The sequence below is a fragment of the Nelumbo nucifera genome, chromosome 4 (assembly GCF_055504915.1).
Source record: "Nelumbo nucifera cultivar China Antique chromosome 4, China Antique-T2T, whole genome shotgun sequence".
Classification (NCBI taxonomy): Eukaryota; Viridiplantae; Streptophyta; class Magnoliopsida; order Proteales; family Nelumbonaceae; genus Nelumbo; species Nelumbo nucifera.
Genome location: NC_142652.1, coordinates 10,784,341 through 10,799,208, shown reverse-complemented (window position 1 = coordinate 10,799,208; position 14,868 = coordinate 10,784,341). Strand labels below are relative to the sequence as shown.

The 14,868-nt window shown below is 40.5% G+C and overlaps 2 long non-coding RNA genes across 2 annotated transcripts; one reads left to right on the top strand and one right to left on the bottom strand.

Annotated features, from left to right (window-relative positions):
* Window positions 1-4,781: 4,781 nt before the first annotated feature.
* Window positions 4,782-6,075, bottom strand: LOC148792012 (uncharacterized). Its single transcript, XR_016085415.1, has 2 exons — window positions 5,941-6,075; window positions 4,782-5,745 (listed from the first exon to the last, which is right to left on the bottom strand). It is a non-coding gene; the product is annotated as an uncharacterized LOC148792012 (long non-coding RNA).
* Window positions 6,076-8,432: 2,357 nt separating this feature from the next.
* On the top strand, window positions 8,433-9,371 carry LOC148792011 (uncharacterized). Its single transcript, XR_016085414.1, has 2 exons — window positions 8,433-8,571; window positions 8,652-9,371. It is a non-coding gene; the product is annotated as an uncharacterized LOC148792011 (long non-coding RNA).
* The last annotated feature ends 5,497 nt before the right edge of the window (window positions 9,372-14,868 follow it).

Below are 14,868 nucleotides of genomic sequence, written 5' to 3'. Positions count from 1 at the left end.
AGAAAGATAAATTCAAGTTGGCAGTCACAAAAATTGTTCCTATGGGTGGTTAATGAATGCGTGGATAAGGATATCCACGCACTAGTCAAGTGGGGACAATTTGGATTGTCCACCTGTATACCACATGTGGCTAGAAAATAAAATGAATGGAAACGTCACAGAATTGAAATCCAACAGAAGTTGTGTATTTCTTTTAGAGTTTGTTGGGCAATTTCTATGTTCATATACTTTGCCAAGTAAAAATAGAAAAATATTTTTTAGTTACATTTATTATTGTTTTTATTTGTGTTATTTTATTTATTTATTATTTATATATAACAAGAAATAATAAGAAATTAGATGTGGATTCTAAATCCAATCTGATTAAAGATTTTATATTTTCATGAACCAAAAAACTTTAAATTCTCAAAATCCAACCCATTTTAGGTTTTAGGATGGATAGAGATTAGGAGATTTAAAGAAGCGGATAAGGTTTTAAATTTATAAAATCCTCTCCGAACCTGCCTGGCTCATGTCACATTGGCATTTATGTCAAAAAATTGACCAATGCATGACAGTTGCTGTTAGTTAGAAGAGTTTAATGCAAACTGGGCATCCATACCCACATAAAAAAAACGTTGGGCAGTACATGGGTTTACCAAATCAGCTGCAGCTTAAGGGAAATCAAATTAGCCCCTACAAGATTGTCCCTTACAACGTCCTATAATATATCTCCGCTATATATTGAGAACATCTTCCAATTGGGCTAGCTAGGCTTAATCCTCTATCAAAATTTTTTGTCTTTTTTTTTTTATTTTTTTTTTCTTTCTTGGGTTGTGGTGGTAATATTTAGGTTAGGCCCATGGCTTTTGCATAACAAGTTTCCGGACTTTAACCTGACATATATGCAGCAATACTACCATGTATGAGGAGAAAAGACCCACAATACTGAAAGCAGGCCCAACTTTCAATAGTGTCCAAGCAGTTCATGACGATAGCTTAGTTTAATCGATTCAAATTTAACCATTCGGTAGGGTTGTAAATGGATTGAACTAGATTAATTAAGGGCAAAGTTCAAAGTATTAGAAATGTCAAATGTATTGGAAAGACAATTTTAAGAGACGTATGTTGATACGTTTTGAATATGTATGTGTATCGGAGAAAAACTAAGATACGGTTAGAAATACTATAAATACTTTAATAAATCATAAAAATACATCAGTAACACTAAATATAAGACCTCAATGAGGTGTACATACATTAAATTAATATATTTTAATGATTGTATGAAGAAATATATTGTAATTAATTATAATTTCATTAAAAATCCTATACTTAACTATAATTTATAAATTATAATTCTTAAGTTTTAATGTTTCATGGGATGGGAAAAACCTAACTCTCCTATTCAACCATAAAACATGCATTGGCACAACTTCTAAGTGAAAATATAATTAACAATTATTTATTATTTATTTTCAAAAATTATCAAGAATAAATAAACATTATATAATATATTCAAAAAATAGTTATTAAAGAATACATTTTAATTGCTTTGTGAATATGATAGATCATCTATAGAATTATAATATATTCAATCATTGTGATCAAATGATAAAATATAATTAATTATTTTTAATTCTAAAAATATAAAAATACAAAATAATCATTAAATAAGAAATTTCAATTGGTCTGTGGATACATTAGATCATCCATAGAATTATAATATATTCAATTGTTGTGATCAAATAATGAAATATAATTAATTATTATTTATTTTTTAATTCTAAAAATATAAAAAATAAAAAATATTAATGAAGAAATTTCAATTCTTCTATGGATATGATAGATAAATCCATAGATCTAAAACATATTTAGTCTTTAGAGGCAAAGAAAAAATTATATTTTCAAATTTTTTTGTTAACTTATATTTTCCCTAAAAATCTTCATGAATTTTCTATAAATCTACTGATAACACAAAAAATTGTGATTTTGAATGTAAGAAATGTAGATCAATATAAATTTAAACATTCAAGAAAAAAAGAAATCACAAGATAGTATAAAAAATTGAAAAAACTTGCCTATTTTTTCTATAATTTTTAAAAATTTGAAAAATCTTCAAAAAATTAACGATTCACACTTATTTCTTGCAAATTTTTGTGAATCTAGCATTCTAGGAATGAGGTTTGGAGTTTTAGAGTCATTTTGGGAGTGAAAGAAGGCTTATTTCAGGGAAAAAAAGTTTGCTTTCCTCATTTATTTATTTTTTTTTCAGTTTTTGGTCGTATCTTTTTCTTTGATATGCTACCGATACACCCCCGGTATGTCCCGATACACCCTAATACACATGAAAAAGACAAGACACTTGATTTCCATGCATATCTCATATCTATTTTTCAAAGGTACGATACGATACGCCTTATATCGGGTGTATCGTATCGAAATTGTAAACCTTGGTTAAGGATATACCCAGTCTAATAAAAAATCTGATCAATCCGAATCTGATTAGAATTCATCAAAATTTTAAGATTATAATTTGAATTTTTAGCTATCTTATTGGATATTCGATACCATTTGAATTATAATAAAAAAACTTAATGATATAATAGAAATAATATATTATATTATTATATAATATAATAATGTATATATAAATATAAATATAATATACATATAGAATATGTATAAATAATATATAACATATAATATTTCATATCTAATGGATTGGATCAGGTAAATCTCAATTCGATCTGTTAATTAAATGGATAGACTTTTCAGGTTCGATCTGATTTATTATTCGGATATCTACCTTGGAAGTCACATCTGCCCCTCAAAGAATGTGCCCCAAAAATTCGATCTTTTAATTAAATGGATAGACTTTTAACAAGTTAGGCGGCATTCACGAATTTGAAATGGGTGCCCTACACATGTCCCACTGCATATTCCAATCGTTCTAATACATGCTGAAATGTTCATACAAGGCACGTGGCCGTGTAGTATGTGGGGCGCCCATGCAAATTTGGCCTTTTCACCTTGGCGGAGGCTTTCAACTTTTTTTCTAATTTGTTTAATTGCTTGGGTATTTTTATCAGCAAAACACAGATGGCATTGGCGGTTGTTGTTTCGGAGTTTGAAATTTCATTTATCATGCTGAGACTAAGAGATTGTTAAGATTAACGTGCAGCAGAGATTTCCAACTGGTCCTCTAATAAGGTTAGCCACTTAATTTACAAAAGAAAATGGAAAAGCCACATAATAGAATGGATATGGTGGGAATTAAAGATCCGTTTGGTTCATAGTTGGAAATAGAATCAGAATTGGAATTAAAATCTTTTGAAATCAGAATCAGGATGATCTATTCCTATAGTATGTTTGGTTCAGACAGGAATGAAAATGAAAATTAGAATAACAGGAATGAGATTTCATTCCCAAGAGAGGGGCATGGAATGACCATTCCCTCAAATGGGGGAATGCCGTTCTATTAAGAATGGGAATAAAATTCCGATTCTTCTCAATCAAACAGTTAAAATAGGAATAGTCCATTCCGATTATAATTCCTGACTCCTATTCCTGTGAAGCAAACGAGACCTAAAGCTTTTCACAAGAGAATGAGTCCACGGTAATGGGCCCAAGACCCATTAAATTCATCCCCACCCTAAACAATAACCAAATAATAAGGAATAGCCCACATCAACCCGCTCCATAATCAATACGATGGAGGATATCCCTCCAATTAACACATCATGTATCATTATAATTTACTTAACCCTAGCTACTTTGCTTGTTTGATATAAGAAAAGTAAGCTAAGAGTTACTACAAAAAGGAGCTAAAATGAAATGGAAAATTAGGAACCGACGTTCCCCAAAATGGCAGTATCTTGTTCCGTTGCATGCGAAGCACAATTTGAATTAGTTTCCTGGTTTTTTCTATGGTGGGAATACTCTCAGGGCTTTCAGTTTCAACCATTGAAAAGCTTAAGAAGAGCATTGTTTGAATGGAGGTGGATATCATAAGAAAAAGTACAACTACAAATAAATTATTACATTGGAAAAGTAGTGGTGCCTTAGTGCCTGGTGCTTTTGCAATCAATATGGGTGGGTGAGGGTTAGAGTGGGTTATGACCCATTAACAAGGATTGATGATGGGTCATAGTGGGTTAATATTCAACCCTTATCCAGTCCATCCATTTGTCACTCCTATTTTTTTCTCACTCCACATAACTTAATATTATTGAAATTAAGCTAGTCAAATGAAAAGAAGCATTTGGATAGGTTAGAGTACAGTTGAAAATTGACTCATTGATAAGTCCATTCTGACTCCATGCCGTGGCCAGTCGAACACCCTTCCAAATCGTTGAGGAGATTGAGAGCGGAAGCAGAAGCAGACTCGTCGCATGAAGCTGTAGTAATTAAACCCAGATTTCTTACTCACTTTCTCTACCTACACCCTACCCACAAGCCACTGTGCATTAAAATCACAAATCTTATAATACAAGATGGCGAAGTATAGCTGCAATTTAAGGTGGATGGAGTGTGGATAGAGAATAGTGCCCTTTCATACATTGATTAATTAGATACAAGTCCTTGCACTTGACAACATTCAATTGGCCGCATGCCCATACATACGATGGTGATTTAGGGCTTGTTCATTTCCTCTTAACTCTTATCTCTTAAGAGGGATCTTTTAACTTTAAGAGAAAAATGGGTGTTCGTTTTCTTTTATCTCTTATTTTCTTAAAGTGCAATCATACAACTTAGACAAATAAAAACTTTCATATATGGGATCAAAATGGATATTTGATAATTTTAAGAATTCAGAATTTAGAATAACATTCTCTACATTCAGAGTTCAGAGGAAAGAAAATTTCACCAATACCAATATATTTCTTTAATGTAATTATTGCACTTTCAGATATCATACTTCAGAGCAAACAAACATGCCCTTAGCTAAGCTGCATTTGGCATTCCTTATTTTAAGGATTTATCACCTATTTGTTGTTCAAAATTCAGTGTTCATAAATGCATTTTAACTACAAAAAAAAAAGATAAATCCTTAAATTAAAGAATCCCAAGTACAGCCTTATTCTTTGAAGTTTGAAGTCTCCATCGGGCCTCCTTCATTGGTTCCTTTTGAGAGAGAGAGTACTTGAGATGATATCCATAGTTCTACTCATCAACATTAACAAATATATATATATATATATATATATATAGGTCTTTTTAAGTCTCGATCATTTAAGATCCTAATCCAATCTGGAAAGGACCCAAGTTGAAAACGAGACTCTGTTAGACCCCTCTTTGCAAGCTCATGGGCCACACCATTTGCCTGGCGCTTAACAAAATTAAAGATCAACGAGCTCACTTTTGTTTTTTCCAAAATATCCTGAATTCAGAAACAAACTTGCATCTCCTTTGCACAAGACCTTGATTAAGCATTCGCAATCAGATTCCAACACCACTTTTGAGAGACCTAGCTCTCCCACTATCTCCATCCCTTTTAGGATTGCCAAAGCTTCAGCTTGAATTGGGGAGGTAGATAGAGCAGGTCCAAAAACAAAGACAGCCACAACATCTCCTTTGAAGTTTCTGATTATCACACCTAGTCCAGCATTCCCAGAGGTCAAAAAACTTGCATCTGTATTAACTTTATAGCTTTCTTGCTCTGGCGCCTGCCAAAAAACATTGAGTCCATGACTCCTGATTTCACTAGCTTGAGAAGAAGGCTGCCATACGGGCAGAGAAATCATCTTCCTCTCCTTCGCCTTCCTGTCAAAGAAAATACAGGATTAGGCTCAGTTTCTTCAAAGACCCATTTATTTCTAGCCTTCCATATTGTCCAAATAGTAAGAGCAGAGTATCATAATAAATCATTTTTCCTCTCCTTGTCTTTTGAACACACATCAATCCAAAATTTGAACCATTCACCAAAGCTTTGAAACTGTCTAAAAGACTGAGAAATACCCGATAGCATACTGCTATAACAGAATAAAGCATGCGTAACTGATTCGTTTTCTTTCTTGCAAATAGGACACTCAACTGAAGTGGAGATCTTTCTTCGAAATAAACTCTCCTTCATTGCCACTACATTCCAGCAGCATTTCCAGAGGAAATTTTTAATCTTTGGGTCTACTTTAATATTCCAAAATTCCTTCCAATAGTTCTGATGGTGTGTGATCTGACTACTCCTACTTGGAGGACGATCCGAACTCCAAGTGGATGGCGAGCTGGATTGGTGGTCTGCAAAACAATCTATCAGATAGCCCGGGGTGGCTAACCTGGCGAGGTTACTCCGATGCTTAACTCAGTATGCTGTAAATGCGAGCTGAGTGCTTGAGAGCTTGAGTGCTAGAGAGTAGAGTAATCATGCGTACCTTTGCCTTGAGGGTTCTCGTCTTTATATACTGTAGTCATGGGTCTCATGAAAGAGCTCCGAGATCTCCGGGGTGTGGAGATAGGGTTCGTTCCGCTTCCGAAGGTGCAGTGCGTAGATAAGGCTTATCGTTTCACTTCCTACTTTGGCGGAGCCGGGATGAATCCTCATCGTGATCTCGGAAAAGTCAGAATCTGTTGGCTCATCGTGATCTCAAGTAACTTGGGATCCATTGGAGAGACCTCTGGAGTCGGTTACGTGACGATTCGGGTTGTTAGCTTCGAGTTGATACTTCGATTCTTTAGTTTCGAACTGGATTGGATGTTGAGGTGCCTTGATGCCAAGGTGAGCTTTGGGCCGAGGTGGCTGAATACCCGAGCTCCAAATGTTTCGAACTAGGCTTGCCAAGCTAAGTTGTCATCCCTTAATCAGGTCGCGTCCATGTGTCCCCTTCTCGCTAGGTCGGGCCAAATCACCCTTCATCAATTGCCCCCCACTCCCCGAGTCAAGGGTCTCAACTCGGTGCGGTGAGTTCATGACAAGTCAAGGTGGATTTGGCACGAGGTCTAGGCGCCTTGACGGGCGAATCATTGGTCGGACCTGTTCGACCGCCCGACTCAACTCAGGAATAACCTAGGTCGCGCCTGAGTTACGTGTGGACGTCACGCCATTTTATAAACTCCGCGGACATTGTGCAACCGGTTTCCCTAGGAGCTGTCGGATCGTGTTGATCTCGACCATTGATCCCCAGATATGTTAGCTATAAATAAGGACTAAAGGGCTCATTTTCCTCACCACAAATCCGCAAATCCGCAATCTTTGAGGTCACGTTCAAGTCTTTCTGAGGTCGCTTTCCTTTCTTTGGTCTTCCTTTTGGTGAGTCTCCCTTTGCTTTTTATTTTCAATTCCGTGTCTTTTTAGTATGTCTAGCTTTAGCTTTGATAGTCTCTTAGATGGGAGCGGTGAATCCGCTGGAGCCGAAGTGGGTACCTTGGCTCAGACCGTGGATCCTTGTCCTACCGAGGAGGTTTCTTTGGGTCAGGACATGGTCCACGGTCCCCCCGAGGTGAGCTCACCTCGGCGGGAGCGAGAGGCCACAGGTAACCTGACTTCTACTTCACATCGAGGTCGGCTGCCAGACAACTTCAGCCCATCGACAATGACGGCGGACAGGCTCCTAACCTTAGTAGCCTGGTACAAACTTCCCAACAATTTTGTGTATAGCATCCCCTTAGGATCATGGTCACGACGAGATCGTGATCTTCGAGGAGCAGCTCGCAGTTGGTCTTCACCTTCCACTTCACCCTCACATAGTTGAGATCGTAAAAATTTTCAACATCATCATAGATCAATTACACCCAAACTCTATCCGCAACATCGTACGGACCATTTCACTTTTTCACGATTACAACCTTCCCCTTGACCTTGACGTTTTTTCTTCTTTTCTTTCCATAAAAAAGAATTCGTCTTGTGTTTTGCCCAAGCACAGGTGAACTTACTATCTATCACCTCGCCCTAGTTTCAAACTTTTGCACGAGCTCCCTAACAAGGTTCGGCCTGGAAGAGGCGCTATTTCGTGGTCCACAACATTGAGGGGTGGCCTTTCTCGACTCATTGGAGGGCAGCCATTTAGGACCCTGACATTAGGTTGGACTTGAAGACAAGGGAGGCGCTCCAATCTTGGGCGGAGCTCAGCTTGAAGTTCGAAGACTTTGTGATCGAGGAGAAGCTCATGCAGGCCGGCCTGAATCCTGGTAAGTCGTTGTTTGATGTACTTTCCCCATTAGTTTTACTTCGGTACTGTATTTGACAGGTCGCTTTTTGTCGCAACTGTCATGGACATCCCCGCCAATGAGCTCTTTGGGAGCATGAAGAGGGGGAAAAAGAAGAGAGCCACCAAAAAGGCTTGCGTTGAGCACCCACCAGCTGCCATTCCTGAGCCCGAGCAGTCGTCAACTACCGATCAGCCTCCTGTGATAGATCTAGTCGAAGAGGACTCGGACAAGCCCTCCCCACCCTGCGTACCTGAGGAGGCTACATCTTCGGAGCCCGTCCTAGTAGCTGCCGCTTCTTCAGGAAGTGACGACGTAGTTCGGAGTATTTTGACTCCAAAATTCGATCTTCTCAAAAGCAAGGATGCGGTATTTGCTGAGGAGGTCGCTTGTTGGGCTGAATTGTCAGTTGCTCAGCTTAGAGCCTGAGCAACTACTCACTGAATGGTGGTAAGTTCTCGGACTTGTCTTTTCAAATTGTCTTGTACTTGGATTTTTGTATACTGACATTTGTTTTCTTCTCTTGGCAGGTGAATTCCACCATCCATGCCTTGGCTTATCAGTCCGAGGTGAACTTGAAGCGGGCCCTCGGAGCCGAGGAGTCTTCCCGAAAAACTCACGCCGAATTGAACTTAGCTCGCAACGAAAATAACCAGCTGAAGAATGATGCACGGGCTAGAAGGAGCTGCTCACTTTGTTGATGTCGGAGAAGAAGGAGCTCGAGGAGCATGAGGCGGCATTGAAGAGGGAGGTGGAGAACCTCGAGGCCCATGTGAAGGAACGAACCGAGCTACTTCTTCAGGCGATGGAGGAGGCCAAGGCTAAGGTTGTCAAGGAGTACAAGTCCTCAGCAGAGTTTCGGAAAGAGATGGTCGAGGTAGGGATGGCGAGTTACCGCAAAGGCTTCAAACTTAGCAAGTGGTTGACCCGACGTGAATTTCCCCAGCTTGACCTCAGTGCCATAACCACTTCAAGGATCACAGAGGAAATGACCGTCGAAGCTGCCCAAGATCCGGACTCCGAAGCAGAAAGTGATGGCGACCTGCTCGATGAAGATGAGGAAACCAATGCTGGCGAGAGCCGCATGGAGACAGATCCTCCTGCCGAAGCCTCTTGTAAGGATGATGAGCCTCAAAGTGACTAGATGCTTCTTTTCTTGGACCCCCTTTTGTAATACATCGAGCTCGGTCTATTGTGATTTTTTTTTTTTGTATTTGAAATTCCATATCAATGAAGTACAAATGTTTTTGTAATATTTGTGTGTAATTTTTTTTTCAAGTGTAGATTACTCCCGAACTGGCGGACTAAACCAAATAGGAGTGAATTTTTTTCTAAGTGTAGGTTACCCCGAATTGTCGAGCTAACGAGCTGGACTCTAAGTGGAGATAACTTTGTATCGTTGTACGCTGAGGTGGGCAGACACTGTAAGGTATATACTTGACCTGTCTACACATGGGCTACTCGCTTAGGTGTTGGTTATCCCTTAGTGCCGAGCCTACGGGCCTGACTTCAAATGGGATTAACGTGTTGTTATACGCTAAGGTGGACTAGAGACAACTAGGACTTGTTTGCCAATGCTGAAGAGGTGACTAGGACTTGTCTACCTATGTTGTAGAGGTGATTGGACTTGTTGTAGTGTCGAAGTCTTATGTCAGCTCGACACTATGGCCCTTAGCCTTCTGGGAGTGACTTGCAGTCCTCTCTCTAGTTCGGTGATCCTTTTTGACCAGTTCGGTGGTCACAAGTAGTACGTTCTCAGGTTGTCGATATTCCATGCTCGAGGTACCTACTTCCCTTCCAAAGTCTTGAGCTTATATGTGCCCTCCTCGAACACCCGTCTTACTCGGTACGGACCTTCCCAATTTGGTCCGAGCTTACCAATGTCGGGCTCAGGTACCATAACCTTCCGAAGAACTAAGTCGCCGATGCGGAAGTGTCATTTTCTGACCCGGGTGTTATAGTACCAAGCTACTCTTTGTTGGTAAGTTGTGGTTCGGATGTAAGCCAGGTCTCGTACTTCTTCTACCAGATCTAGGTTGGTACGGATCTTGTCATCGTTCGTCTCCTTGTCGTAAGCCTCCAACCGTAGTGTGGGCACCTCGATTTCCGTTGGGATCACTGCTTCTGTGCCGTAAGTGAGGTTGAAAGAGGTTTCACCTGTGGCGGTCTTAATGGTAGTTCGGCAGGCCCAAAGGACGCTAGGCAGTTCGTCCACCCACAACCCCTTGGCTCGAGCTAAGCGAGCTTTGAGTGGTTCTGACCTGGGTGTTTGTGACTTCTGCTTGCCCCGTTAGTGACTTCTGCTTGCCCCTTCGCTTGTGGGTGTGTCACCAAGGTGAAATTTTGTTGGATTCCCATTTTGGCACAACAGTTTTGAAACTTGATATCTTCGAAATGCTTCCCATTGTCAGAGATAAGTACCTGAGGTAGCCCGAAGCGACATACTATAATTTTCCAGAAAAGAAATTCTGTATGTTGTGGGCTATGATCGTTACCAGAGGTTCGGCTTCCACCCACTTTGTAAAGTAGTCTACTGCTACAACCAGAAACCTCCTCGGTGCCAATGAACTGATTTGCGAGCTTTAGGAACTCGGTAATGTCCTTCGGTTTGTTTACTACAACATGCCATTTGAACTCTCTATGGGTAATTCCCTTCTTGGCTACAGTGAGCCTCACTACCGAGTTGAGATCCGGTATCTGCAGGCAGGTGTCAATGAAGCATTTGGTGTAGCTCTTGATCGATTTTCCTTCCCTCTAAACCACATTGAGAAGGCTTTCTTGGGACTTCGGACACTTTTTTGCTGGTGATGAAATGTGCAGTGAACAAGTCAACGAACTGTGACTAGCTTTTGATCGATCCCGACGCGAGGTTTCGATACTAGGTTCGAACTACCCCTTTAAAGGTAGTAGAGAAGGCTACACACATGCAAGACTCATCAGCCCCAACTAGGTGCATCTGGGACTGGAAATAGTCCACATGGTCGTTAGGATCGAAGGACCCATTGTACTTGTCAAATGGGGGCATCTTGAAGTCTTTTGGTATCGGGGCCGCCAAGAGCTCGGCAGATAGAGGAGATGACCTGCAAAGTAGTGGAGGAGCGGTCTTTGTAGCTATCGAGCTCGCTTCTTTCTTCCCTTTGGTTTGTTCTTCTCGTTGGCTTGGCTTTGCTAGTGGGCTGTTCTTGACCGAGGTATGGTGTGTCTTGCGACGTCTCCACTGCTGTTTCCTTACTGGTTCGGCATTGGTGCAACCGGCTTCAGTTTGATCTAGTGTTGCGGTCCTGTTGTGAGGTAGATCTTGGTTTCTCGAGGGATTCTGGGGCAGACTATCATGGAGGATAGAGAGGTCCTGTCTTGAGTTCGCACCTCGAATCCCGAACTGGTTATCTACTCGCGATCCATCATTCTCTTGCTGTGAGTGCCGAGGCGGATTCAGTTGACTATCCCCAGACCTATTTCTGAGATTTCTTTGCGAGGCCGGTGGAGTGTGTTGACCGTCTCTCCTCCCTCGGGGTGAGACCTGACTCCTGAGAGGAATCAGTGCTTGTGAGGTCTCTTCGCCCCGATGAGGGTATTGGTTGATGTTCTAGTTAACTCCAAGGCGATTCAGGTTCTAACTGTGATGGGGCCCTGGGTGCCAGGTGGAACCGGTTGTTGGTTTGGCTGCAGTGGAGGGAACTGGTGTTGATATTGCTGGTAGAAGTAATAATGTTGATACTGCAGGACCTGCTGCATCTAGATCCGAATGGCCCGGACGCACTGAACGAGGTCATGGAACTGGGAACTCCCCACTCCAGGAGGAACCACGAAGGGCTTAGAGAAAGTTACGCCTACCACCGGGGGAAGTGGGGCGCTCACCTGTGTGGTGCTTGGTAATGCAGTTAATGATGGGACTCCAAACCCTGTGAGCGGAATGGTGAACTGTCCGATGCACACCGTAGGAGCTTGAGAAAATGTTGGCTGCTGGGCTTGCCCCCCGGTGATGTTCAACTCGACGCTTTTCCCGGTGTGGTTGGAAGATGCCATTGAAGTTGAAATTGCAAAGAGGTAGGAATGACCTTTTGATTGTTTTCCCACAGATGACGCCAATTGATGGTGCGCAATCTGACTACTCCTAGCTGGAGGATGATCTAGACTCCAGGTGGACGGCAATCTGGATCGGTGGTCTGCAAAACAATCTATTAGAGAACCCGGGGTGGCTAACCCGGCGAGGTCGCTCCGATGCTTAAGTCAGTATGCTGTAAATGCGAGATGAGTGCTTGAGAGCTTGAGTGCTAGAGAGTAGAGTAATCACGTGTACCTTTGCCTTGAGGGTTCTCGTCTTTATATACTGGAGTAGTCGTGGGTCTCACGAAAGAGCTCCGGGATCTCCGGGGTGTGGAGATAGAGTCTGTTCCGCTTCAGAAGGAGCAATACGTAGATAAGGCTTATCGTTTTACTTCTGACTCTAGCGGAGCCAAGATGAGTCCTCATCGTGATCTTGGAAAAGTTAGAATCTGTTGGCTCATCATGATCTCGAGTAACTTGAGATCCATTGGAGACACCTTTGGAGTCGGTTACGTGGCGATTCAGGTTGTTAGCTTCGAGCTGATACTTCGATTCTTTAGTTTCGAACTGGATTGGATGTTGAGGTGCCTCGATGCCGAGGTGACTGAATACCCGAATTCCAAATGTTGTGAACTAGGCTTGGCAGGCTGAACTGTCATACCTTAATTAGGTCACGTCCACGTGCCCCCTTTTCGCTAGGTCGGGCCAAATCACCCTTCATTAATTTCTTCCCTCCCAACAAGTTTCCATCTACCTATTTTCAGGATATCTTTGATTCTCCTCCACCATTTCCTTCACACAAAAATAAGCAGATTTAACCGAAATGGACCCATTTACGGATTTAGTCCAAATTAATTTATCCTCCCAATTTCCAAAGGCTAGTGAAATTTTTAGAATATTCTCTGCTATTGGATCCTCGAAGAGACTTCTAATCAAATTTTCATTCCACTTCGAAGTGGGAGTTGTCATTAAATCCTTAACCCAGATACAACTATTGTTTTGAGGCTTTGGGTTCATGATTTGAAATCCTTGAATCTTTTGAAGCGAAGGATCCTCCCAAACTTGTATCTTTGTCGTAGAGTTTACAGCCCAACAAGCCCCTTATTTTAGAATATCTCTTCCTGCTATTAAACTTCTCCATCACTAGGACCCCTTCAGAGATGATTTTGCACTGAGGAAGTTCTTGTCTTTTAGGTGCTTTCCTCTTATAATTTGTACCCACAAGTTATTTTCTTCTCCATGCCTGTTTTACTAACAAGGCCAAATTGAAGTTATCTGGATCCCTGAACCCTAAGCCCCAATTATTTTAGTTTTACTAATATTTGTTCACGTAATCTACTGAGTGTCCCTCTTTCCTTTACCCATTACACCACCAGAATTTCCTTTGGACTTTTTTTATTTCATCACACACTCTTTTGGGTAGCAGAAAGCAGGACATTGTATACGCGGGGATTGCAGTAACTACTGAGAGAGAAGAGAATGCATATGTATAGTATAATTCAAAGTTGTAATTAAAGGTATGAAAGCTCCTAAGAATATGAAAGGTTTCATCACTTCATTATTTGGATAAAGGGACGTCACTTCTTTAATTAATTGGGTCATATCACCATGTAAGAACAACCATCCACTCATGTAGAGTATGCTTGCACATGTCATTTCAGGTATAAATTTGTGGCAGGAATTGTATGATCAAAATGCGGTTCCAACCTTTTGTCCATTGGCAGCAAAGCAAGCATATTATACCCGTATAACCCCAAATAGCTGAAGTGGGAAGCTTTTCCAATCCCAAGCCCAAAGTAATCATCATTAATCTCATCTTAATTTAGGTATTGTTTGCCAAGTTTATTAGAAAAAATTTCTAATAATCTAAATGACCAAAAGAAATATTGAGTTTTTGGGGTTTTATCTTTAAAGGCAAAAACCATTTGATAAGTGGTTCAATTTACTGGGCTTTTAAAAGCGCATTTAGAGGTATCATGCAGAAAAACCAGAAAACTTCATTTGAAGCTTCCCAACTGTGCTTTGGATTACAGATGATGGCCACTTCATGGTTGGAGAAAAAAATCTTGCTCCCAATTGATCAAAATGATTTATTTATTTATTTTTATAAAAAAGAATGGACAAACCCAATGCAGATTTTTGATTTCTACTGCAGAACTATAAACATTCAAAATGTCAAAAATCCCCACTTTACACACTAATGCCCACGTGTGAATTGCCATAAATTCTGAATTGGCACCCACCCCAACTGTACTTTGGGTTTAAAAATTCTGACATTGGGCTGAACTGTTATTCTCCCTTTTTTTTAAACTTTCCCTAATACATGTTTGTGAGAAATATCAGGTGCTTTTTGGTATACAACTAATCATCTATCAAATACTTAATTAAGCCCTAATTCTTACCTCTTCTCTCTCTCTCTATATATATACACCACATTTTGTACCATCATGCATATTTCGAACTCGTGGCCTTATTTATTTCCGACCGATCATGTGGAAATATCTTATTTTGGAGATGGCAATTTGTCCCATTGCAAAGGGTTTTCCGTGGTTAAAACAAAAGACAAAAGACCCATGGTCGGAGTACCTTTCGTCTGACTTGGGCAACCTTAACTGCCCATGTCAAATCTCCCTTTTTATTGCTGAGAAAAGCACAGTAATAGCAAAAGCAGGAAGCCAATGGTAGCAGTTATAAAACAAC